This window comes from Suncus etruscus, chromosome 6 (genome assembly GCF_024139225.1).
Source record: "Suncus etruscus isolate mSunEtr1 chromosome 6, mSunEtr1.pri.cur, whole genome shotgun sequence".
NCBI classification, from domain to species: domain Eukaryota; kingdom Metazoa; phylum Chordata; class Mammalia; order Eulipotyphla; family Soricidae; genus Suncus; species Suncus etruscus.
The window spans coordinates 60518242-60542750 of NC_064853.1; the positions used below are offsets into that span (position 1 = coordinate 60518242).

Consider the following 24509-nt stretch of genomic DNA (forward strand, 5'->3'; position numbering starts at 1 on the left):
AGAATGACCAATTTTAGAGACACCAGTTTAGTGAGAAGGACAAGAACATAATAGAAAATACATCTGTTATAGAAAATACATTACAATATAACACTGTGAAGATACAATACATGATTAAGAAGTAAGCCTTGGTTGTCACGTGCCACAAAAAACTAAGAGGATGTATGAAGAGGTGATTTAACATATTGGAGAAAAAAAAGGAGAAAATCAGTTATCAATAAACTTAATAAACCACATAGCCTTAGATAACTTATGTTACATTTTCACCAAAAAATGAAAAGTATGTATGGTTTGTATATACCTAGATATGTACAGAAGGTATTGGTGTGTGTAATTTATCATGAAAAAACAAATATTGTTCTGAAGTTTCAGGAATATTGGGAAGATTCTAGGGAAAAATAGATTATTTCATTAAACAATGCTAAAGGTAAAGTTAAGTTCATTACTTTTCTGCTTGTTTGTTTTCTACTTTATGGTTGCTAAAATTTTAAATAATTAAATCACCAATAGATAGAACTAAAAAGTATTTAATAGTTGAATATCTGTCATACAATGAGCAACACTTATTCTTTTTGTTTCCACACCAAATTGTTCTGTTTAAACTCTTGTCATCCTTCCTCCACCCTCTCTCTCTCTCTCTTCTAATCACTTTTTATTTATTTTCTTTTAGCCACCATGGTTTACAATGCTATTACTGAAGGGGTATGATACCTATAACTTGAATTTTTTTCAGTTCAAAGTTCTCTCCAGAGTGATAATTTACAACTATTATTGTAATAGGGGTCACTTTTCTGTCTAACTTTACTTCCTATCCATCCTTTCTATTATCTTTGGGTATTATTCTCATTCTATGGGTTTTTTTTAATATACTACAGAGGAATACAATCATTCTATGTTTGTTCCTCCAATTCATTTAATTCAGGCTAATACTTTCCAAGTCTATCTATGGTTAAGCAAATTTCCCAACTTATTTTTTCCTAGCATCTGCAAAGTATCCTATTATAAAGATGTGCCAGTCTCTTTGCCCACCTAACTTCTCAAGTACTTGGGTTGTTTTTAGATTCTGGCTATTGTGAACAGTGCTGCAATAAACCTAGAAGTACATAGGGCTTTTATGCATTGTTTTGGGCCCCAAGTATATATTTCCAGGAACAGTATTTCTGGGTGAAATGGAAGCTTAATTTCTAGCTTTCATGAGTGTCCATATTGTTTTCCCAAAGTGCTGGACTACATTCCCATCAGTGGTTAATGAGAGACTCTTTCTCTCTATAGCAGTGCCTGAACTAGTAGTGTGACAGTGGGGAAACAATGCAGGCCATGATCTGACATAGAGAATAAAGATGAAAATTCTGTTGACCAGAAAACGACCAACCAACTAATCAGTCTCTCAGATAAGGAGTTTAGACATGAAATAGGGAAGATGTTCAAAGAACTCAAAGAAACCATGGATTGAGTTGAACAGAACACTAATAAGAACCAAGAAAATATGAAGACAGAAATCACAAAACTCCAAACTGAAATAACAAGTCAAATAACAGGTTTGAAAAACACAGTAAACAAATTTAATGACAAAATGGATAAGCTCTCCAACAGGGTAACAGAAGCTGAGAATAGAATTAGTCCTGTGAAAGATGAGATAAATAACAACTCCATACAGCGGGAGAGATTGGAAAAAGAAACTTAAAGCAAATGAACAGACAATGGAAAAATTAGTCAAAGAATGGAAACAGATGAAAATAGATGTCTGTGATAAGCTCAACAGAAACAACTTAAGAATCATTGGAGTCCCAGAGACCCAGGAAGAAAATTTCCAGAAAGAATCAACAGTCAAGAACATCATTAAAGAAAAACTTCCAGAGCTAAAGAATATAGGCGATCAAACCCTGCATGCCCGAAGAGTAACAAACAAAAGAGACCCCCAGAAAAAAATACCCAAAGACACATCCTTGTCACAATGACAAATCTCATAGATAGAGACAGAATTCTGAAAGCCGCAAGATCAAAAAGAGAAATTACATTCAAAGGAACATCCTTGAGATTTACAACAGACCTATCACCACAAACACTAAAGGCCAGAGCAGTGGTGAGACATAGTGACAAAACTCAATGAAATAAATGCTTCACCTAGAATACTGTACCCAGCAAAACTCAATTTCTGGTTTGATGAAAGAATACATGGTTTCACAGACAAAAAACAGACTCAGAGGAAAAACTTTACAGACTCAAAACCAGACTTACGAGGAAAAACTGAAGACCTATTTTAAGACAAGACTGACCAAGAGACACATCAAATATTGATATAAAGATGGAATTAAATCCCAGGACAATTATTCCTCTCAATGTCAATGGACTAAATGCACCAATTAAGAGACAAAGAGTGGCTAAATGGATCAAAAAACTAAATACAACCTTCTGCTGCCTGCAAAAAACACACCTGAATAGTCAGAACAAACATAGACTCAAAATAAAAGGCTGGAGGAAAATCATCCAAGCAAACAACACCCATAAAAAAAGCTGGAGTGGCCATACTAATATCAGATGATGCAAACTTTATACTCAGGAAAGTTATAAGGGACAAAGATGGATAATTTGTATTAATCAAGGGACAAAATCACAATCCTAAACATATATGCACCAAATGAGGGGCCAGCAAAATATTTAATACAATTGTTGACAAATCTGAAAAATAATATCAATAACAACATAATAATTATAGGGGACCTCAACATGGCTTTGTCAACACTGGATAGGTCAATCAGACTGAAACCCAACAAGAATATACTAGACCTGAGAAGAGAAATAGAAGAAAGAGGCCTAGTAGATATAAATATAGGATACTCCATCCCCAGAAACCTAGAAACACATTTTTCTCCAATGTACATGGGACATTCTCCAGGATAGACTTCATGATGGCACATAAAACATACCTCCATAATATCAAGAGAATAGAAATGTTGCAGACTACCTTCGCTGACCACAAGCCTCTAAAATTATATGCGAATTCCAAAAGGATACAGAAGAAAAAATTTAACACCTGAAAGTTAAACAGCCTCATACTGAATAACCAGCGGGTCCAAGATAAAATCAAAGGAGAAATCAAAACTTTCCTAGAAAAAATAATAATAAAGACACAAACTATTAGAATTTATGGGACACAGCAAAAACAGTTCTGAAAGAAAAATTTGTAGCTTTTTTTTTTTTTTTTTTTTTTTTGGTTTTTGGGCCACACCCGGTAACGCTCAAGGGTTACTCGTGGCTATGTGCTCAGAAGTTGCTCCTGGCTTGGGGGACCATATGGGACACCGGGGGATCGAACCTCGGTCCATCCAAGGCTAGCGCAGACAAGGCAGGCACCTTACCTTTAGCGCCACCGCCCGGCCTCAAATTTGTAGCTTTGCAAGCACACATCAGGAAGGAAGAAGGGGCCTACCTGAATAGCTTAATGATGCAGCTCAGAGAATTAGAAAGTGCTCAGCAAAAGGACCCAAAAAATAGAGAGACAGAAGGAAATAACAGCTGAGAGCAAAATCAATGAAGTGGAAACTCAAAAACAATCCAAAAGAGCAACAAAAGCAGAAGTTGGTTCTTTGAAAATATAAACAAGATTGATAAACCATTAGAAAAATTAACAAAGAAAGAGAGAAAAACATGGAAACTCGTATTAGAAATAAAAAAGGGGAGATCACTAGCAATATTGCAGAGATTTAAAGGGTAATCAGAAAGTACTCTGATGGCACTAAAAATGAGAACCTGAAAAAATGAATATATTCTTGGACTCTTATGACCTCCCATGGTTGAATAAAGAGGACGTAGCATATCTAAAAAATTCCTTCACTATTGATGAAATTAAAATGGCAATCAAATGACTGCATAAAAACAAAACCCCAGGCCCAGATGGATTCAGTAATGAATTTTTCAAACTTTCCAAGAGGAACTACTACCAATCCTGGCAAGACTCTTTCATAAAATCAAAAAATGGGAGCACTTCCAAATAGTTTTTATGAAGCCAACATCACCTTGATACCTAAACCAGACAGAGATGCTACAAAAAAAGAAAATTACAGACCAATATTGCTGATGAATGCAGATACAAAGATCTTCAACAAAATCCTGGCATATAGCATTCAATGCCTCATTAAGAAGATCATCTACTAAGATCAAGTAGGTTTCATCCCAGGAATGCAAGGATGGTTTAACATTCGTAAATCTATCATCATAATGCAGAACATCAACAACAAGAAAAATAAAAATCACATGATTGTATCAATAGACGCAGAGTAAGCATTTGATAAGGTCCAACACCCATTCTTGATCAAAATTCTCAGCAAGATGGGTATAAAAGGAACCTTTCTCAATATTGTTAAGGCCATCTACCACAAGCCAGTGGCAAATATTGTCCTCAATGGAGAAAAATTAAAGCCTTCCCTCTAAATTCTTGCACATAACAAGGCTGTCCTCTCACCACTCCTATTCAACATAGCACTGGAAGTCCTTGCTATAGTGATCAGGCAAGTAAAACATATCAAGGGAATCCAGATAGGAAATGAAGAAGACAAGCTCTCACTGTTTGCAGATGACATGATACTCTACTTAGAAAACCCTAAAGACTCTACCAAAAATCTCCTATACACAATAGACTCATATAGTAAGGTGGCAGGCTACAAAATTAACACACAAAAATCAATGGCCTTTCTATACACCAATAATAATAGGGAAGAAATGGACATTAAGTAAACAACCCCATTCACATTAGTGCCACACAAACTCAAATATCTTGGAATCAACTTGACTAAAAATTTGAAGGACCTCTACAAAGAAAACTATAAAACCCTGCACCAAGAAATAAGAGAGAACACACAGAAATGGAAACATATACCCTGCTCATGGATTGGCAGGATTAACATCATTAAAATGGCAATACTCCCCAAAGCATTGTACAGATGTAATGTGATCCCTCTAAAGATATCCATGACATTCTTCAAAAAAGTGGATCAGGCACTTTTGAAATTCATTTGCAACAATATACACCCTCGAATAACCAAAGCAATTATTGGGAAAAAGAATATGGGATGCATTACATTTCCCAACTTTAAACTGTATTACAAAGCAATAGTTATCAAAACAGCTTGGTATTGGAATAAAGACAGACCTTCAGATCAGTGGAATATACTTGAGTATTCAGAGAATGCTCCCCAGACATACAATCATCTAGTCTTTTATAAAGGAGCAAGAAGTCCTAAATGGATCAAAGAAAGCCTCTTCAACAAGTGGTGTTGGCACAACTGGCTAGACACTTGCAAAAAAAGCGCTTTGACCCCCAGCTAACATCATGTACAAAGGTAATAACCAAATGGATTAAAGACCTTGATATCAGACCTGAAGCCATAAGGTATATAAAACAACACGTAGGTAAAACACTCCATGACATTGAAACTAAAGGCATCTTCAAGGAGAAAACTGCACTTTCCAAACAAGTAAAAGCAGAGATTAACAGAAGGGAATATATTAAGCTGAGAAGCTTCTGCACCTCAAAGGAAATAGTAACCAGGATACAAGAGCCACCCACTGAGTGGGAGAAACTATTCACCCAATACCCATCGGATAAGGAACTAATATCCAAAATATACAGGGCACTGACTGAACTCTACAAAAAAAAAAAAAATCTAATCCCATCAAATAATGGGGAGAAGAAATAGACAGACACTTTGATAAAGAAGAAATACAAATGGCCAAAATGCACATGAAAAAATGCTCCATAACTAATCATCAGGGAGATGCAAATCAAAACAACTATGAGGTTCTACCTCACACCACAGAGACTGGCACACATCACAAAGAATGAGAACAAGCAGTGTTGGCAGTGATGCAGTGAGACAGAAACTCTTATCCATTGCTATTGGGAATGCTGACTAGTTTAACCTTTCTGGAGAGCAATATGAAGATTCCTTCAAAAACTAGAATTGAGCCCCAATATGATCCTATGACCACACCTAGGAATATACCCTAGGAACACAAAAATACAATACAAAAACCCCTTCTTTACACCTACATTTATTGCAGCACTATTTATCATACCAAGACTCTGGAAACAACCAAGATGCCCTTCAGCAGAAGAATTGCTAAAGAAAACTGTGGTACATATACACAATGGAATATTATGCAGCCATTAGAAGAGATGAAGTCGTGAAATTTTCCTATACATGGATGTACATAGAATATATTATGCTGAGTAAAATAAGTCAGAGAGAAAGAGAAAGCTGGAGAATGGTCTCACTCATTTATGGGATTTAAGAAAAATGAAAGACATATCTCAACAATTTTCAGAGACGAAAGAGAGGAGGTCTGGACGTACAGCCGACCTCATGAATCTCACCACAAAAAGTGATGAGTTTAGTTAGAGAAATAACCACATTGCGAACTATCCTAACAATGAGAATATATGAGGAAAGTGGAAAGCCTGTTTAGATTACAGGTAGGGGTGGGGAGGGGAGGAGAGATATTTGGGTCATCAGTGATGGGAATGTTGCACTGGTGATGGGGGGGTGTCATCTAATATAACTGAAACCCAACCACAATCATTTTTGTAACCAAGGTGATTAAATAAAAAATATTTAAAAAAAGAAACTTTACAGACTCAAAATCAGCCTTAAAAGATAAACTGAGGACCTGGAGTGATGACAGAGTGATAGGGCATTTTCCTTGCACGTGGTTGACCTAGGATAGTCCGCGATTCGATCCCCAGTCATCCATATGGTCCACTAAGCCAGGAGAGGTTTCTGAGGAGTAATCCCTAAGCGTCATCGGATGTGACCCAAAAATAAATAAACAACAAAAAACCATAAACTGAAAGGTCTACTTTAAGACTAGATAGGCCTAAAGACACACCAAACTTCTACAGAAAGATGGCTCTAAATTTCATGACAATTATCTCTCTCAATGTCAGTGAACCAAATGCACCAATCAAGAGACACAGAGTGGCAAAATGGATCAAAAAGCTGAATCCAACATTCATTTTATATTAATATCTTTATTTAAACACCTTTATTACAAATATGATTGTAGTTGGGTTTTAGTCATGTAAAGAACACCCCCTTCACCAGTGCAACATTCCCACCACCAATGTCCCAAATCTCCCTCCTCCCTCCACCCCCACCTGTACTCTAGACAGACTTTCTACTTCCCTCATTTATTCACATTGTTATGATAGTCATAACAATTAATTCAACATTCTGATGCCTACAGAAAACATATCTAAATAGACAGAACAAACACAGACTCAAAATCAAATTTGAAGGCACACTTCAGGAAAGAAGAAGAGGCCTGCATGAATAGCTTAATAACACTACTTATAAAATTGGAAAATGATCAACAAGATGAACCCAAATGGGTAAGCAGAAGGAAATAACAAAGCTTGGAGCAGAGATTAATGAAGTGGAAACCAAGGGCAATCCAAAAAACCAAAAAAAGAAAAAGTTGGTTCTTTGAAAAAATAAACAAGTTTGATAAACCACTAGCAAAACTCACAATGAGGGGAAAGAGAGAGAAGCTTGATAAATCGGAATGGAAATGAAAAAAGGGAGATCACTACAGATAATACAGAGATCCAGGGGGTGATCAGAGACTACTTTGAGATTCTAATTACAGAGAACTGATTTTGTCAGCCACTACTGAGCAGAACATTTTCTGGCTCCATAAAAAGACCTTGGGGTTTGATAAGCATGTCCAGAGCCTGTAGTTGTTTTTATGACAGTATGCTTCAAAGGTGGAGAAACCCTGTATATTAGGCCAAGGAAATTCCCTTTCTAATTTCCCCAATACTTACTGTGCCTGGGCAAAAGAAAAAAATAAGCACAAAATCTTGCCACAGCAGCCCTCCTTCCCTTTTTCTTTTCTTTTTTTTTTTTTTTTTTTTTTTTTGTTGTTGTTGCTGTTTAGTAGTTATTTATTGTGGCTATTGTGTATTTTGTACTTGCTTCTTCCTTTTAATTTTTAGCCCTTTCCTCTTTAAAATTGATATTGATAGCTCTTATACAGACTCCCCCCAGCTCTTTTTTCCCCCAATTGCACCACAGAATTTGAATCATCTTGTTCTGCCTCATAAATTGAAGGAGAAAAAAGTGGATGGTACCAGGAGCAAACGGTCACATGAACATTGAGTGGAAATATTGAGTGGAAACTCAGGCCTAAATACCAAACCCAAAGTCAACAACAACAGAATCAAGATATACAAAAAGTTATATACAAAGGGGACTTGTTACATTAGCAGTTCAGGGGCAAAGGTTGGAGGTATGGGATGCAAACTGGGAACAGGGACAGAGGAAGGACAACACTGGTGGTGGGAATGGCCCTAATTTACTATCACTATATTCTTAAATATAACTGTTAAAGACTTGTAATTCACATTGGTCACAATAAAAATAAATAAATAAAAATCTCTTATTCTAGAAGATTTTTTAGAGTCTTTTGGATTTTCTAAATATTGTATTATATGATCTAAATAATGAGCGTTTGACTTCTTTCCCTACTATATGGACACCCTTGTTATCTTATTGCTATCTTAAATTGAATATGTGAGAATGCAGAACTTTATCCTGTGTTTAATCTTACTTTACTTTGTCCCCAGTAAATATAATATATCTTGTGGATTTGTAGTAAATGGATTTGAATATATGAGGAAAGTTTCTTTGACTCACATTTTGTTGAGAGTGTTTATCATGAATGGTGCTGGAGCTTATCAAATGCTTTCTCTGCATATATTCATATGAATTTTTTCTTTCATTGATATTCTGTACAATGTTGACTGACTTGCATATGTTAAACCATTCTTGACTCCTAGGATGAATCCAATTGGTTATGGTGTATGATCTTGTTGATGGATTTTTGTATTCTATTTTATTAAATTTTGTTAAGAATCTTTGCATCATCCAGGGCCGGAAAGATAACACAGAGGTAAAGTATTTGCCTTGCATTCAGCCATCCCTGGAAAGACTCAGCTTTGATTCCTGGCATCCCAGATGATTTCCAAGCTTGCCAAAAGAACTTTCTGAGCCCACAGCCAGGAGTAACTAACCCTAAATATCGCTGGATATGACCGCAAAACAAAAACAAACAAAAAAAGAAGCTTTGCATCTGTATTCATGAAAGATATCTTTATGTAATTATCTTCTGGTATCTCTATATGTTTGGGTGTCAGAGTGATGTTGTTTTATATAAACTATTTGGGAATGCTTCTGTTTCTTCATATTTCTGGAAGAACTTAAAAAATATTGTAGAGAGTCCTCTTTAAAGATTTGAAAGAAATCACTAGTGAGTTCATCTAGACCTGAGTTTTTCTTTGGAGGAAGAATATGATTACTATTTTAATTTTTTCAATAATTATAAGGCTGTTTAGGTATTTCAAATCATCTTAGTTCTGATTTGTTAGATTATAGAAATCTAATAATTTTCCATTTTGTCTAGGTTCTCTTGTTTTGTGATATAAAATTTCTTAGAATAATCACTGAATATTCTTTGAATTTCTATGGTGTCTAATGTGATTTTCTCCCTTTTATTTCTGAATTGGTTTATTAGGGTTTTTTCTCTTTCTAAATCTTCTCTACTGATCTTGTTTATTTTTTCAAAGAACCAACACTTGGTTTCACTGACCCTTTGGATTGTTTGCTGGAATTCCAGTTCATTAAGTTCTGCTCTAAGTTTTATTATTTACTTCATCCTGACTGCTTTGTGTTCCATGTGTTAGCCATTACACAGTCTGTTAAGCTGTGCAGTCAAGTTGTTTATGTAGACCTTTTCTTCCTTTTTGATGAATACTTGCAAAGCTATGAACATTTCTCTTAAAACTACTATTGCTGGGTCCTACAATATATACTTATCATTAATATAATCACTAATATACTTATCATGTGAATCAAGGAAATTTTATATTTCCTCTCTGATCCACTGTTGTTTTTTTTTTTTAGTAATGAACTATTTAGTTTCCAGGTAGTTGTGTTGTTTCTTCATGTTCAATAAATTCATGAAGTTTGTTTATACATGGGTGAACATGGAAAATATTGGGCTGAATAAAATGAGTCAGAAGGAAAAGGATAGACATAGAATAATCTCATTCATGTGTGGGATATAAGAAATCTAAAAGACAGTATGCTGATAAAATCCAGAATCAATAGAGATGAGAATCAGGAAGACCAGGCCATCTTAGGAAGTTTGCCACAAAGAGCAGAGAGTGTAGTTAGAGTAGAGAAGCTTCCACTATAAAAATGGTAATTGGAACTGATCACTCTGGACATGCACTGGGCTGAAAAGGGATACAATGACATCCATGACACCCCTTCATTGACAATAGTGCTAAACCACAGTGACAAAAAAAAAAAGAAAAGAGAAGGAAAGAGAGGGAGAGGGAAAGAAATAAAATGTCTGCCTCAGAGATTGGTTGGGAAGAGTAATTAGGAGGGAAACTAACAATTGACGACATTGGTGGCAGAAATTGTGTACTATACTGCAAACTAAAGTGTCTAAAAGGAATAAAGGAGGGGCTGGAGAGATAGCATGGAGGTAGTGTGTTCGCCTTGCATGCAGAAGGACGGTGGTTTGAATCTCAGCATCCCATATGGTCCCCTGAGCCTGCCAGGAGTGATTTCTGAGTGTAGAACCAGGAGTTACCCCTGAACGCTGCTGGGTGTGACCAAAAAATCAATCAATAAATAAAAGAAATAAAGAAATATAAAGATAAATACATATAAAATAAAAATATATTTATTTTAAATTAATATATATGTAAAAATAAATATAAATAAAACTAGAAAGATAAATTAAAAAAGAAAAAGAGAAGAAAATGTATCCTTAGGGACAGGAATGGGAGTGAAAATCAGTGAGGGTGAGAGGAAAACTGGGGACAATGATGGCAGGAAATATACACTGGTGAACGTTGTTGCACATTGTATGACTATAGCTCAATCATGAACAACTTTATTTGTGAAAAAAACTATAATAAACAACTTTTAAACATCATGTTTGAACAAAAAAAAAAAATAAAAGGATCACTGCTTAGGTGGTTTAGTTTAATCACAGCTGATACCAATCCACCTACTTAATTTTTAAGGTAATATCACTCCTTTGAAAAAATTAATATGAAGTATATGGAAAAATCCTGGACTTTGGAAATAGATGTTAGTAATATAGCCACTAAAAGTCACTCGTATTTGGGGCCAGAGTAATAGCACAGCCGTAGGGCATTTGCCTTGCACACGGCTGACCCAGGGCTGACCTCGGTTCGATCCCCTGAGTCCCATATGATCCCCCAAGCCAGGAGTGATTTCTGAGTGCATAGCCAGGAGTAATCCCTGAGCATGACTGGGTGTGGTCCAAAAACAAACAAAAAATTAGTTACTCTTATTTTATAAAAGGCGGGGATGGGGACGGAATGACACAGTTTTGATGTCTCCTGCTAATGTGTTGCTGTTAATGTCTTCCTTCAAGATCTTTAGCATTTGTTTTAGTATTTTGCTGGTCCTTCAAGATATGTATGTATAGTTAGAAGTAGGAGTTTTCCTGGTGTACATGTTCCTTGATCATCACATTATTGTCTTTCATAACCTTTTTGAGCCTAAAGTCTATATCATCTAATACTAGTATGGTCACATTGGCCTCTTGACGGGTTTGTTTCCTTGAAGAATTCTCTTCTTCTTTGTGTTTACCTTTGCTCTGACCTGTTAAAATGTGTTTCTTCTTGGCAACAGAATGTTGGATTTGATATTCTAATCCACCATGCCCCTCTGTGTCTCCTAATTGGTATGTTTAGTCCATTGACATTAAGAGAGATTATTGCCATGGAGATTTTTGACATCTTTCTCTAGAAGCTTGTCATCTTTGTGAGGATTGTCTTGTATTAAAGTAGCCCCTTTAGTTATTCTACTAAAGGTGGTTTTGAGTTTGTCTGGGAAGTTATGTATCATTCCTTACACTCTGAATGAGAGTCTGGCTAGGTAAAGAATATTTGGTGACTTGTTATTTATATTGAGTCTTTTCACTATGCCTCACCACTGTCATCTGGCTTGGAGTATTGCCTTTGGTAAATCTGTTACAGCATCTTAAAGATGCCCCCCTTGAATGAAATTTCCTGTCTTGATCTTGCTGCTTTTAGTATTTTATCACTTTTATGATTTTCATCATACTTATTTGTTTGTATCTTGAAGTGCTTTGGGGAGTCTCTTTTAGGTGATGCTCTTTGGGCATCCATGATGTGATTGCATGCATTCTCCAGTTCTAGGAATTTTTTTGACTATTGCTTTTTTATAAGGATTTTCTTGCTAAATCTCTGGAACCCATTACATTGACTCTTAAGATATTTCACTTGAATTGATCCCAAAGTTTTCTTGCCATCTGTCCATTTATTTAGAAGTTTTTTCCATCTGTTGTTTAGAGGTTTTTTACACTTCATCTTGGAGCTCACTTATTTGGTCCTCAGCAGCTGTTACTCTGCTAGTGAAGCCTTCTCATAAATTTTTTAATTTTGCTTACCAAATTTTTCCATTCTGGTATTTCTGTTTATATTTTAATCATTTATGCTACCATATCCTTATGTAATATATAAGCAATATATTCCTTTGTTTCTTTGAGCTTTTTGAACATTATAATCATTTCCACTCTGAAATTCATTTCAGAGTGCTTATCTAGGGTGTTTGTAGTATTTCATTTTCACCCACAAGACATGATATTTTGGCTGCATTTCACATGATTCTTTTTGTAGACTCTCAGGGGTCCTCAAACTTTTTAAACAGGGGGCCAGTTCACTGTCCTTCAGATTTTTGGAGGGCCAGATTATAGTAAAAACAAAAATTATGAACTAATTTCTATGCACACAGCATATATCTTATTTAGAAGTGAAGAAACAAAATGGGAATAAATACAATATATGGCCCGCGGGCCGTAGTTTGAAGACCCCTGCATGCTTCTCTTATGACTCTGTCAGTCTTCCCCACTCTCCATATGGAGATCTCAGGGGAGCTTATGTGGGTGAGAGATTATCTTGTGGCTGTATAGCCAGCAACCTACATGGTAGACCATGACCCTGGGCATGGAGTCTGACCTGTAACGGGGGTTGTGGAGGTTTGACTCCATTTGTTCAAACAGGTCAGGTAACTCCTTAAGGTCAATATTCTTTTTTGGTTTTGGAACCACACTCAGTGGTGTTCAGGGTTTACTCCTGGCCGTGAGCTCTGAAATTACTCCTAGCAGGTAAAGGACCATATGGTATGCTGAAGTTTCAAACTAAGGTCTGCCATGTGCAAGGCCAACATCCTACACTCTGTACTACTGCACATACCCCTTAATGTCATTTTTGGTATTTCCACTTCAAAAGGATGAAAAGAGATAAAAAGCCTGATATCTGTTTGCACACTATAATATTCTCCAATCAACCCCCTCAGGTGATTTATATAGTGTCTGACAGGAGTTTCTCTATTAATCCATCCCTAAACTCTTAGAAAGAAGCTTTCAAAGGTATCACAGTATTTATCCTTCTCTAAGAACTTTTGAAAGCATTTTCAGTATATTCTATTTGGGAGAAAAATATATGTGTATCTCATTAAATTTTATTTTTACATGTTACTACTTTCCTAAGGATTTTGTTGTTGGACAGCAGTGGTTGGAAACAAAAAGACAGTAATGAAATTTTAAAAGAACACAGTCTTACTTCTCAGGGTTATAACTGCCATGGATGCTTGTTTATCTTATAAAATTCTAACTTCTTTTTGATAAAAAATTTTAATTTCAATTTATTGCAATATCAAAAGTAAAACAGAACCCATGCTCTTTTAGTTGAGGAATACTCAGCAGGCTAAATGAGCTCCCCTGCCTATTTCCTTGATGTCTGATTTAATAACTTATTCATTTTGCTTAAAAATCAAAGCAAGAATAAAAAAATTTTATCCACACACAAATTCTAGTGGGGTAACAAAAGATTTGCTAAGAAGCCCCCAGTTTGTTTCTAAGACATGTATTTCCACACCCAAGATGTTTCTCTTAGTGTATATTTTTCTCTTGTAGAACTGCATATGTCATTCCCATCTCTTGTAGATAGAAGAGGACATTCTAAATGAGTTATAAGAGTCCCCATGGACTGTTCTATCTTCTGTCACTGCTGCAACCAGTTTGTTATAATTACATAAACTTTTTTGGTTTAAGTTTGAAGCTGAAATAATTACATATCTTGTAAATATTCCATGGACACAACTTAAAAATATGTCAGCATTTGTGTTTCAATATATTAAATGATTTTATTAATTGAAAATATAAATTCAATTGAAATTATAAAGAAATTATAAAACAAGAGCAATAGTACAGTGGGTAGGATTTTTGCTTTTCATGTTCCTGACTCAAGGTTTTTATTTGACATGCCATTTGGTCCCCTGAGCTTCTCTAGGAGTGCAGAAACAGGAGTAAGCCTTGAGCACTGCCAAATGTGACTCCAAATAAAACAAAATGAAAGAAAAAAATGAACTATAAATCACAACTAAAAGAAAGAAAAGTTTCAAGAAAATAAAAACATTACCTGTTTATGAATTGGAATGATTAACATTACCAAAATGACCTTACTCAAAGCAATATATAGATTGAATGCAATTTCTATAAAAAGTACCCATAAAAGGGGTGGTGGTGATCTAGGCTACACACTCATTGATGCTCAGGATTAACTCCTGTTTCCACACTCAGGAATTACTCCTGGTGTCTCTTTAGCAATCATGTGGGATACTACTGATTGGACCCATGTTGCCCCCATTTAATTCAAGCAACTTCTGTGCTGTACTAGAGCACCCTACAAGGCATTTTGCTGTTTTGTTTGGGAGGAGGGACATACTCTGCAATTCTGAAGGGTTACTTTTGCTTCTGCACTCAGGAATTGCTCCTGATAGGCATATGGCATGTTGGGGGAGAGAACCCAGGTTGACTGCATGCAAGTTAAGAGCCTTTCTTCCCACTGTGTCATTGCTCCAAACTCCCATGACATTTTTAAAGATATAGATCAAATGCTGTTGATATATATACATATATATGTGTATATATAGGGTAATAGCCTACCTCACTCCAAATAACCAAAGCAATTCTAGAATAAAAGAAGATTAGTGTCTACTCTTTCCTCCAACTTTATATTCAGTAGTTATAACTATGATTTTTCCATTGAATCACCTGGGGAGAATTGAAATACTGCAAATGCCTAAGATCTATCCACAGACATCTAAGTTATAATCAATTTTTTCTCCTTTTACATAAAAAGTAAAAAAAGCCAATGGTTGAGAACATAAATTTTGATTTGTTTTTGTTAAAATTGCTCTGTAAAATCGGGATAAAAAACTAAAGTTTAAAATAAAACACTTCCCATTTTAAAATATTGGCTAGCCACTTATTTAAATCAAATTTTAAAAATGAGATCATTGGCCAGTCCATAATCTTTTCATCAAGGTGAAAAAAATGCAGAGATCAACAGATGGGAATACATTAAGCTGAGAAGCTTCTGCACCTCAAAAGAAATAGTGCCCAGGATACAAGAGCCACTCACCGACTGGGAGAAACTATTCACCCAACACCCATCAGATAAGGGGCTAGTGTCTAAAATATACAGCGCACTGACAGAACTTTACAAGAAAAAAACATCTAATCCCATCAAAAAATGGGGAGAAGAAATGAACAGACGCTTTGATAAAAAAGAAATACAAATGGCCAAAAGGCACATGAAAAAATGCTCCTCATCACTAATCATCAGGGAGATGCAAATCAAAACAACGATGAGATACCATCTCACACCAGAGATTGGCATACATCACAAAGAGTGAGAACAATCAGTGCTGGTGGGGAAGTGGAAAGAAAGGAACTCTTATCCACTGCTGGTGGGAATGCCGCCTAGTCCAACCTCTATGGAAAGTGTTATGGAGATTCCTCCAAAAACTGGAAATCGAGCTCCCATTAGACCCAGCTATTCCACTCCTAGGGATATACCCTAAGAACACAAGAACACAATACAAAACCCCTTCCTCACACCTATATTTATTGCAGCACTATTCACAATAGCCAGGCACTGGAAACAACCAAGATGCCCTTCAACAGATGAATGGCTAAAGAAACTGTTGTACATATACACAATGGAATATTATGCAGCTGTCAGGAGAGATGAAGTCATGAAATTTTCCTATACATGGATGTATATGGAATCTATCATGCTGAGTGAAATAAGTCAGAAGGAGAGAGAGAGAGATGCGGGATAGTTTCACTCATCTATGGGTTTTAAGAAAAATAAAAGTCATTTTTGCAACAATCCTCAGAGACAATGAGAGGAGGGCTGGAACTTCCAGCTCACTTCATGAAGCTCACCACAAAGAGTGGTGAGTGCAGTTATAGAAATAAATACACAGAGAACTACCATAATCATGTGAATGAATGAGGAAACTGGAAAGCCTGTCTAGAGTAAAGGTGGGGGTGGGGTGGGATGGAGGGAGATTTGGGACACTGGTGGTGGGAATGTTGCACTGGTGAAGAGGGTGTTCTTTACATGACTGAAACCTAATCACAATCATATGTGTAATCAAGATGTTTAAATAAAGAAAAACAAAATAAAAACAAAAAAATGTGATGTTAGTTATTCTATCCAGACATTGTTTTCTGTTTAGAGAAAACCATGAAGACTGCCAGATTTATTTAAACTTTTTCCTCATATATTAATCTGAACTCCTTGATGTTCCACTGGACTCTCAGATATTTATGATATATTCCATAATTCAGTTATAATTTATTTGCTTTCTTTTTTTCAAGTTTTCATTTTTTTTTCTTTCTAACCAAGGCTTTTCAGAAACAGTGTATGCTTTTGACCCCTCACTCAAAAGAAAACAGATCTTTAAAGAAATTAAACATAGTTAAAATAAAATACAACCATTAGTCTAAAATTCCAATATAAATAGAAACAGAATAGTCTACTTTCTCTCCTCCTAGAACCATAAGATAATGGGATTCAGGCCATAGGTGTGAATTAGCAACTGTAGAAGTCAGCTTTCCAGCAATGAAGTAAATCTTCATTGCCTTTTAAAAGGCATTCAAGAGAAGAAAAAAGAGAAGAAGAAAAAAAATAGGCCTCCATGGGGCCAGAGTGGTGGCGCAAGTAGTAGGGCATTTGCTTTCTGCCTTGCACCCGCTAACCTAGGACAGACCGCAGTTCTATCCCCCTATGTCCCATATGGTCCCCCAAGTCAAGAGCAATTTCTGAGTGCATAGCCAGGAGTAACCCCTGAGCATCACCAGGTATGGTGCCAAAACTAAAATAAATAAATAAATAAATAAATACATAAATAAATAAAAGGCATTCAAAAAAATTTAGAAGGGCCAGAGTGATATAGCACAGTGGAAGGGCATTCGCCTTCCATGCTTCTGACTCAATATGGACCTGGGTTCAATCCCAGGCATTCCATGTAGTCCCCTGAGCCTGCCAGGAACGATTTCTGAGTGAAGAGCAAGGAGTAACCCCTAAGCACCACGGGATGTGCTACTCCCCCCCCCAAATTAAAATAATTTAGAGTCTAGGGAAGATGTTGTGCGTGTGTGTGTGTGTGTGTGTGTGTGTGTGTTTTATCCTGTGCCTCTATAGAAATGCAGTGAAAATAGATGTACTTCTTAGAATGTCACTTTAGCATTAGCTTTTCCCTCAGGATGAAGCAGATAGAGGAAGCTTGATTTGTCCACATGTAGTTATGCTGACACACTTGCTCTTAAGACTGACCCTGGATTAGATAGAGAAAAGGTTATGAAGGAGAAAAGGGTTATTACTCAAAGGGCTCTTCTCAGACCAGTTGGCCTAATGCCCAAAGGGTACATTTATATTAGGGGTTAATGATGTGCTTTTGGAAATTCTTCTAACGATGGCAGCAGTAGGCTATCAATTTGTGTAAAATGTTACTTCCTGGTACACTAGTGAAAATGATAGGCATATCAGATATTGCAGGCAATATAACTACAAAGATGTGGCCACAGAATGGTGGCAGTCAAAACATCTAGCAGCACAGCAGATTGAATTGTAGGCTATATATAATTTGGTATAAAAGTTGATTTTTTTCTTTTTCTAGACAGAACTTATTATCTTCATGTATCCTAAAAGATACACCAATCTGTGCTGACTTATTACTCAAGAGATATACAATTGGATGAAAAGTCAAAAAAAGAAACAGCAAGTTCTCATTCTCTACTTTGCTTCTATGACTTAAGCTTTGAGTACATGATAAACTTACTACCCTGCATTAAACACATGTTGGAAAGAGAAACTCCCAAACTCCTGGGACTGAAAAGATAGTGCACTGGGAAAGGGGCTTGCCTTACAGTTGGTCAACATAGATTTGATAATTGGCACAAAGCATCACCAAAAGTGACCCTGAGCACCATCAAGTGTGGCCCAAAAGACAAATAATAACAACAAAATGAGGGGAGGGTGCTAAATGAGAAGGAAAAGAGTCCAACTCATTAAAGTCATTAAAAAAAAATTTTTTTTTAGGAAATGGGCTAGAGTGACATTGTCAGGAATCCAGGAGATTATTGGGAGCTGACTGTTTATCATTACTCTCTGAGGCCTTTCAGACCTATAAAGATTTCTTGGATAATGCTGGTAGTTTCTACAGATAGCAACTGCACCTATGGAGAATTTCCCTTCAGAAAAGAGGCCAGTATTTAATCAATGAATGCCAACAATTGTCATCTGTCCCAAATAGAGACTTTATATATTATTAGTATCTCAAATGTAGCTGTATTGAAAAGAATAAGAATAAGCACTATTATCGAGTAGGAAGTAATGAGCAGGAAATCTTAATACTTACTCTAGCAATACATAAAATATCAGAACAAAATCTAGCCAAGATTCACCCAAAGCAAGGAGCTGATAATCATCTAGTATTAATTGAATTGAAGACAGGTTGAGCATAAGTGAGATAGCAAAGATCATTATTTAGGATGCAGAAAAAACTATATGAATAGAGCAGACTGGAAAAGAAAATGAAAAGGTCATTAATATTTCTGATATAAGAAAAGGAGCTGTCCTGATCATCTGTCTCTTGAGGCCATTTCAAGGCTATGTCTGGGTAGAAACAGATAACCTCCAGTCCCTCCCATCAACTCTATTTTTCCCAAACCACATGGACATGCACATCTACATGAAGACATGTTTGATTTATATTATGTAGTTCCAGGCAGATTGAACCTAGCACTTCTTTTTCTTAGAAATATACAGCTAAAAACCTAGCTGAACAAACTAATGAACAAGTTTGCAAATTTTTAATCATACTTAGATATCCTCATTTGTTTAGAAAAATAGGCTCTAAAACAAATACAAGTCTAGCCACCTTTTATAAAAACTGTTCAATAGATCACATTTTTAAAAACCCTGAAACTCCAGCATCCCAACTACTAAATTTAAAGAACAATGGGGAAACTAAGGAAGATACCTGCAGCTGGGGATATGGAGAGAAATACTGGCAATAATCCAAGTAGAGCAAAATGTCTGAGACTTATAGATGAGGACCTAAAATCAACACTTAATATTTCAGCAATAAAAATTAAGGAGTCACTAGCTTGCAAAATTAAGAAAAATATAAATGAACAATTCAACAAACTCAAAGAATAACTCATAAAATGAAAAAATCCAAGACTATACTTTCAGGGATCATTTCTATAGTTTGACTAGAGAAGTTTCTCTGATCGTGTAGAGAGCACCTGAAGCCATGAGCCAGAGCGTCCTCTCCTGAGCATGAAGCCGGCTCTAGATGTCGCTTGTGCAACTGCCTTTGACCATCGATGATTCTCCCTTTCCTTTGTAGAGGGTAGAGGGAGAGGATGCAGTCTGAGTGGTAAAAAAAAAAAAAAAGAAAAGAAAAAAGAAACAATTCATACAAATGGAACTGATAAAAACTTAAAAACATGTCAGCAAGCCATAGTAGTAGAATTACACAGGTGGAGAATTGCATAGATAAAGTTGAAGACAAATTACAAGCCAGCAGTGATAAAAAAAAAAAAGTCAAAAAAGATAGTAGAGGAGCTGGAGAGATGGCATGGAGGTAGGGCTTTTGCCTTGCATGCAGAAGGATAGTGGTTCGAATCCCAGCATCCCATATGGTTCCTCGAGCCTGCCAGGAGCAATTTCTGAGTGTAGAGCCAGGAGTAGCCCCTGAGCGTTGCTGGGTGTGACCCAAAAACCAAAAAAAAAAAAAAAAAAAAAAAAAAAGAATTAATTTCAGAATTATAGGAATACCAGAAGAGGAGGACAAAGGGGAGGAGGAAGAACAAGTAGTGAGGGAGATAGCAGAGAAACCAATGGATATTTACCCAATATCCATCTAACAATGGGTTAATATCTAAACTATATAAAGAACTAATGGAGCTTAAGATGAAAAATATCTAACCCCATCCAAAAGTGAAAAAAGGAGATGAAGAGAAACTTCTTCGAAGAAGAAATTTAGATGACCAAATGCACATAAGAAATGTTCCTCATCATTAATCATCAGGGAGATGCAAATCAAAACAATAATGATATATCACTTCACACCCCAGAGACTGGCACACATCAAGAAGAACAAGTATAATCAGTACTATGTGGCTGCATGGAGAAAGAAAATTTTATTCACTGCTGGTGAGAATGTAGACTGGTCCAGCCTTTTTTGGAAACTATATGAACATTTCTCAAGATAACTAGAAATTATGTTACCCTATGACTTAGTAAAACACTTCCAAGAATATAGGAATTGGGGCCAAGGGGCACAAAATCACAATACAGAAAAGCCCTCTGCATTTCTATATTCACTGTAGCACTATTAACAATAGCCAGAAAGAACCCAAGTGTTGAGAACAGATGAGTGAATATGAATAAAGAAACTAATACATCAACACTGTGAAATACTATGCAGCTGTTTTGAAAATAAAGTAATTAAACTTGCTTATACACAGGTATGAAGAGTGTTATGCTAAGCAAAGTAAGTCAGAGGGAGAGATAGACATAGAATGAGAACACTCGTTTGTGAGATATTAAAAATATATATAGTATGTTATTAATCTCCAAAGACAATAGAGATGAGGACCAAGAGAACCAGTCAATTATTGAAAGTGAGCTACAAATAGTATAACAGTGCAGCTAGGGCAGAGGAGGGACCACAATGACAATGATAGTTGGAAATGATCCCTCTGGGCAAGAACTAGATGCTGAAGAAGATAAAACAATATGGATAATACCCCTTCAGTAAAATACTGCAAACTATAGTGTCTATAAAGAAGAGAGACAGAGAAACAGAGAAAGGTCTGTCATATATGCAAGCAGAGGAGGGGACAAGGGGATTGATTGGCAGGAATTGATCACTGGTAAAGGGTGTTGGACATTGCATGACTGAAAATTGAATCATGAACAACTTTGTCACTATGTATCTCATAGTCAGTTAATTAAAAAATTGTATTTTAAAAAAACTGGGTAGCTGAATATGTCCAAGTACCTGAATTAGGTCAATCAGAGTGAGGAAGGGTCAAGCATTGTGAGCTGAGTCAAGGTCATAAGCCTAAGGTGCCTAAATAAAACAAAAGCTATTCTGGGCAAGTGGGCTGGCCTAGCAACATGTTCTGAGCACTAAGGACAATACAGGTTCCTATCTAAATGAATCTGTTTGCTTCAATTGTCTATTTGTTTTTCCCCGTTTTCTACCCAGCAAAATCAGGCAGGTGAGAGCAACTGTTTGCTGATGCTACAGATTGTACTTTTGCTTTTGTAAGCCAAACTTTTCAGAGCCTGGATATAAAACACTTCATAGATCTAGAAAAAATTGGGGTAAACATGGAAGAAAAATAAAGAGCATAAACCAGGAAAGTGAGAGTTATGATAATGAATCCTTCTTATAAGAAAGAAATTCTTTTTTATTTAATTTTTATTCAGATCAATGTGAATTATAAGTATTTCACAGTTATATTTAAGGTGCATAGTGAGAGTGAATTAGCTCAATTCCTACCACCAGAATTGACCTCCCCCTGCTTCTGTTCCCAGCATGCATCCCATACCTCCACCCTTAGCCCTCTGGACTGCTAGTGTAACAGGTCACTTTTGTGTATAGCTTGTTGTGATTTGGGTCCCTTGATTCTATTGTCATTAACTTTTTTTTTTTGGTTTTGGTTTTGGTTTTTGGGCCGCACCCGTTTGACACTCAGGGGTTACTCCTGGCTATACGCTCAGAAATTGCCCCTGGCTTGGAAGGATCATATGGGACACTGGGGAATCGAACCGCAGTCCATCCTACCCTAGCGCTTGCAAGGCTTACCTGTAGCGCTACCTTCCCGGCCCCTATTGTCATTAACTTTGAGTTGGGTATTTGCCGTGGCCTATTTGTTCAGACACTTCAGGGAGTTCTCTGGGTCCCTCAGGAAAGTGGGGGCAAGTTTTGGTGAACAAAGGGCATACACTCAGTTGTTATAATGGATCATAATTGTGTGTCTGTTTAATGAATGCTTCGGAGGTGTATTTAAACATGAATTTTACATGTGAGAGACTGCCTACACCTGCTTTCTTGCAAGGTTAAAAAAATTGTACTTGTTGTCTAAACAAGCTTTTCAGTGCATACTGTTTGATCTACAAGTTTCTTCACAACAGATGATATACAGTCCTTTAGTGTGGGTTACAACTCTTCAGAATGAGAAGTTCTAATAAAAGACAGGGGGGAGTTGAGTCAGAGGCTTTTCTAGTGTCTAAGGGCAAACTTTGACATTTGAAAGATTTTTACTCCTAGGTTGGACCTTGGGTGTCAATTCTGATATAAATTAAAAGATTAGCAAGTTTGCCAGGTGTTCGTACAAAGAGCTCCTTTCATCTGAGCAGAATCTATGAATATATTTTTTTTCGGCCACACCCGTTTGATGCTCAGGGGTTACTCCTGGGTAAGGGCTCAGAAATTGCCCCTGGCTTGGGGGACCATATGGGACACCAGGGGATCAAACCGCGGTCCTTCCTTGGCTAGCGCTTGCAAGGCAGACACCTTACCTCTAGCGCCATCTCGCCGGCCCCAAGCAGAATCTATTTTAAAAGGCCTAACTTTACTTTGAGAATTACAAAGATTTTTTTTTTATAGTACAACAAAGGTATATCTTGTTCTTTACAGTAAGTTCTCTGAAAACATTATGACATAATTACAGGATACACACAAAATTAAATATATCAGAATGATGCAACTACTCAGTGCTGCCTACAGCACATTATTTATAAGACATCACAAGGACACAATTCTTATAAATTAACATGGATTGTTGTTCTCAGGTTTGTGCTATTTATACCTGTTAGTGATAGTGACCATCACCTTTTTTTAAGGTTTGGAGTCAAAGGAGCACTGTAAAAACAATGTTAGTGTGGAAATTATCGTTTGCATGGGCCCACCAAAGTATGGGGGTCATGGAAAGGAAAAACTTTGGCCTAAGTACAAGGAGACCCTACCCCTGAAGTTTCCTGACAGAAGATCATTTCTAGGCTCCAGGCAAACCAGTTTGTCCAATCCTGGTCATTGTCTGCAGTGCCCATACAGTTATACCTTTCACAGTCTCTGTTGTTGATCTCACGCCTCTGCATTGAAGGTCCTGAAATCTGTACATCCCACATTGAAGTCAGGATGGTGCGGAGCAGCATCTAATTTCATCTCACAATTAAAGGGCAATGCAGAAAGCCCTGTCCAGTATGCAAGTCGTTGTTGTTGTTTAAATCTTCACAGTATTAAGGGGAGACTCTTTTGAGTAAATCAATGTCAGAGCAGCAGTAGGGTCTTCCCCGGTAGAGGATTGCTTCCAGGTGATGTCGTAAACAACGTTGAATATTTCATAGATGGCTTCCCTGGTTCAGGGGTGACTGGAAAATGCCCAAACCTCTGAGGCCTGTGCCAGGTCATCATGTCAATCAATGGTCAGGGTTTGTAAGGTTCCATTGCACCACAAGATTAGTGGGTTTCCATCTCTATTAGATAAGAAATTATTTGTATGTATAGTATTTTCCATTTTAATGTGCCCATGCAAACAAGGAATAATGCCACCTGGTGTTATCAGCACATAAGGGGGCCGCAAGAGCAGATCCAACAATTCCCGTGACCTGGTTCAAATATAAGCATTAAACTGAGAAACTGTTTCACCAAAATTTCTTATTGAACAGTTCCCAGTGAGATTGGTGCCTATGGGGATGCTAGAACAAGTCCAATAATCCAATTGACTTGGTTCTTATATATAAATGGAGGGACACTTCTACAAACTTTCTTATTTAACAAATAACAAAGGGAAGGAAAGATAGAGAGGGACTCTTTCACCAAAATACCTTACTCTAGGTGTTAAAAGGAAGTCTCTGTTGGATAGGTCTATGCCAGAGCAGTGGTAGGATCTTCCCTGGTAGAGGACTGCATTCAGGTGATGTAGTACAGAACCATGCTGCTTTGTAGATGGCATCCCTGGTTTAGGGGTTAATGGACAATGCCCAATATTTCAAGAAATGA

General features: G+C 36.7%; 1 non-coding gene across 1 annotated transcript; it reads left to right on the plus strand.

The window, feature by feature from the left end:
- The first annotated feature begins 19665 nt into the window (after window positions 1–19665).
- On the plus strand, window positions 19666–19870 carry LOC126012803 (small nucleolar RNA U3). Its single transcript, XR_007497176.1, has one exon. It is a non-coding gene; the product is annotated as a small nucleolar RNA U3 (small nucleolar RNA).
- The last annotated feature ends 4639 nt before the right edge of the window (window positions 19871–24509 follow it).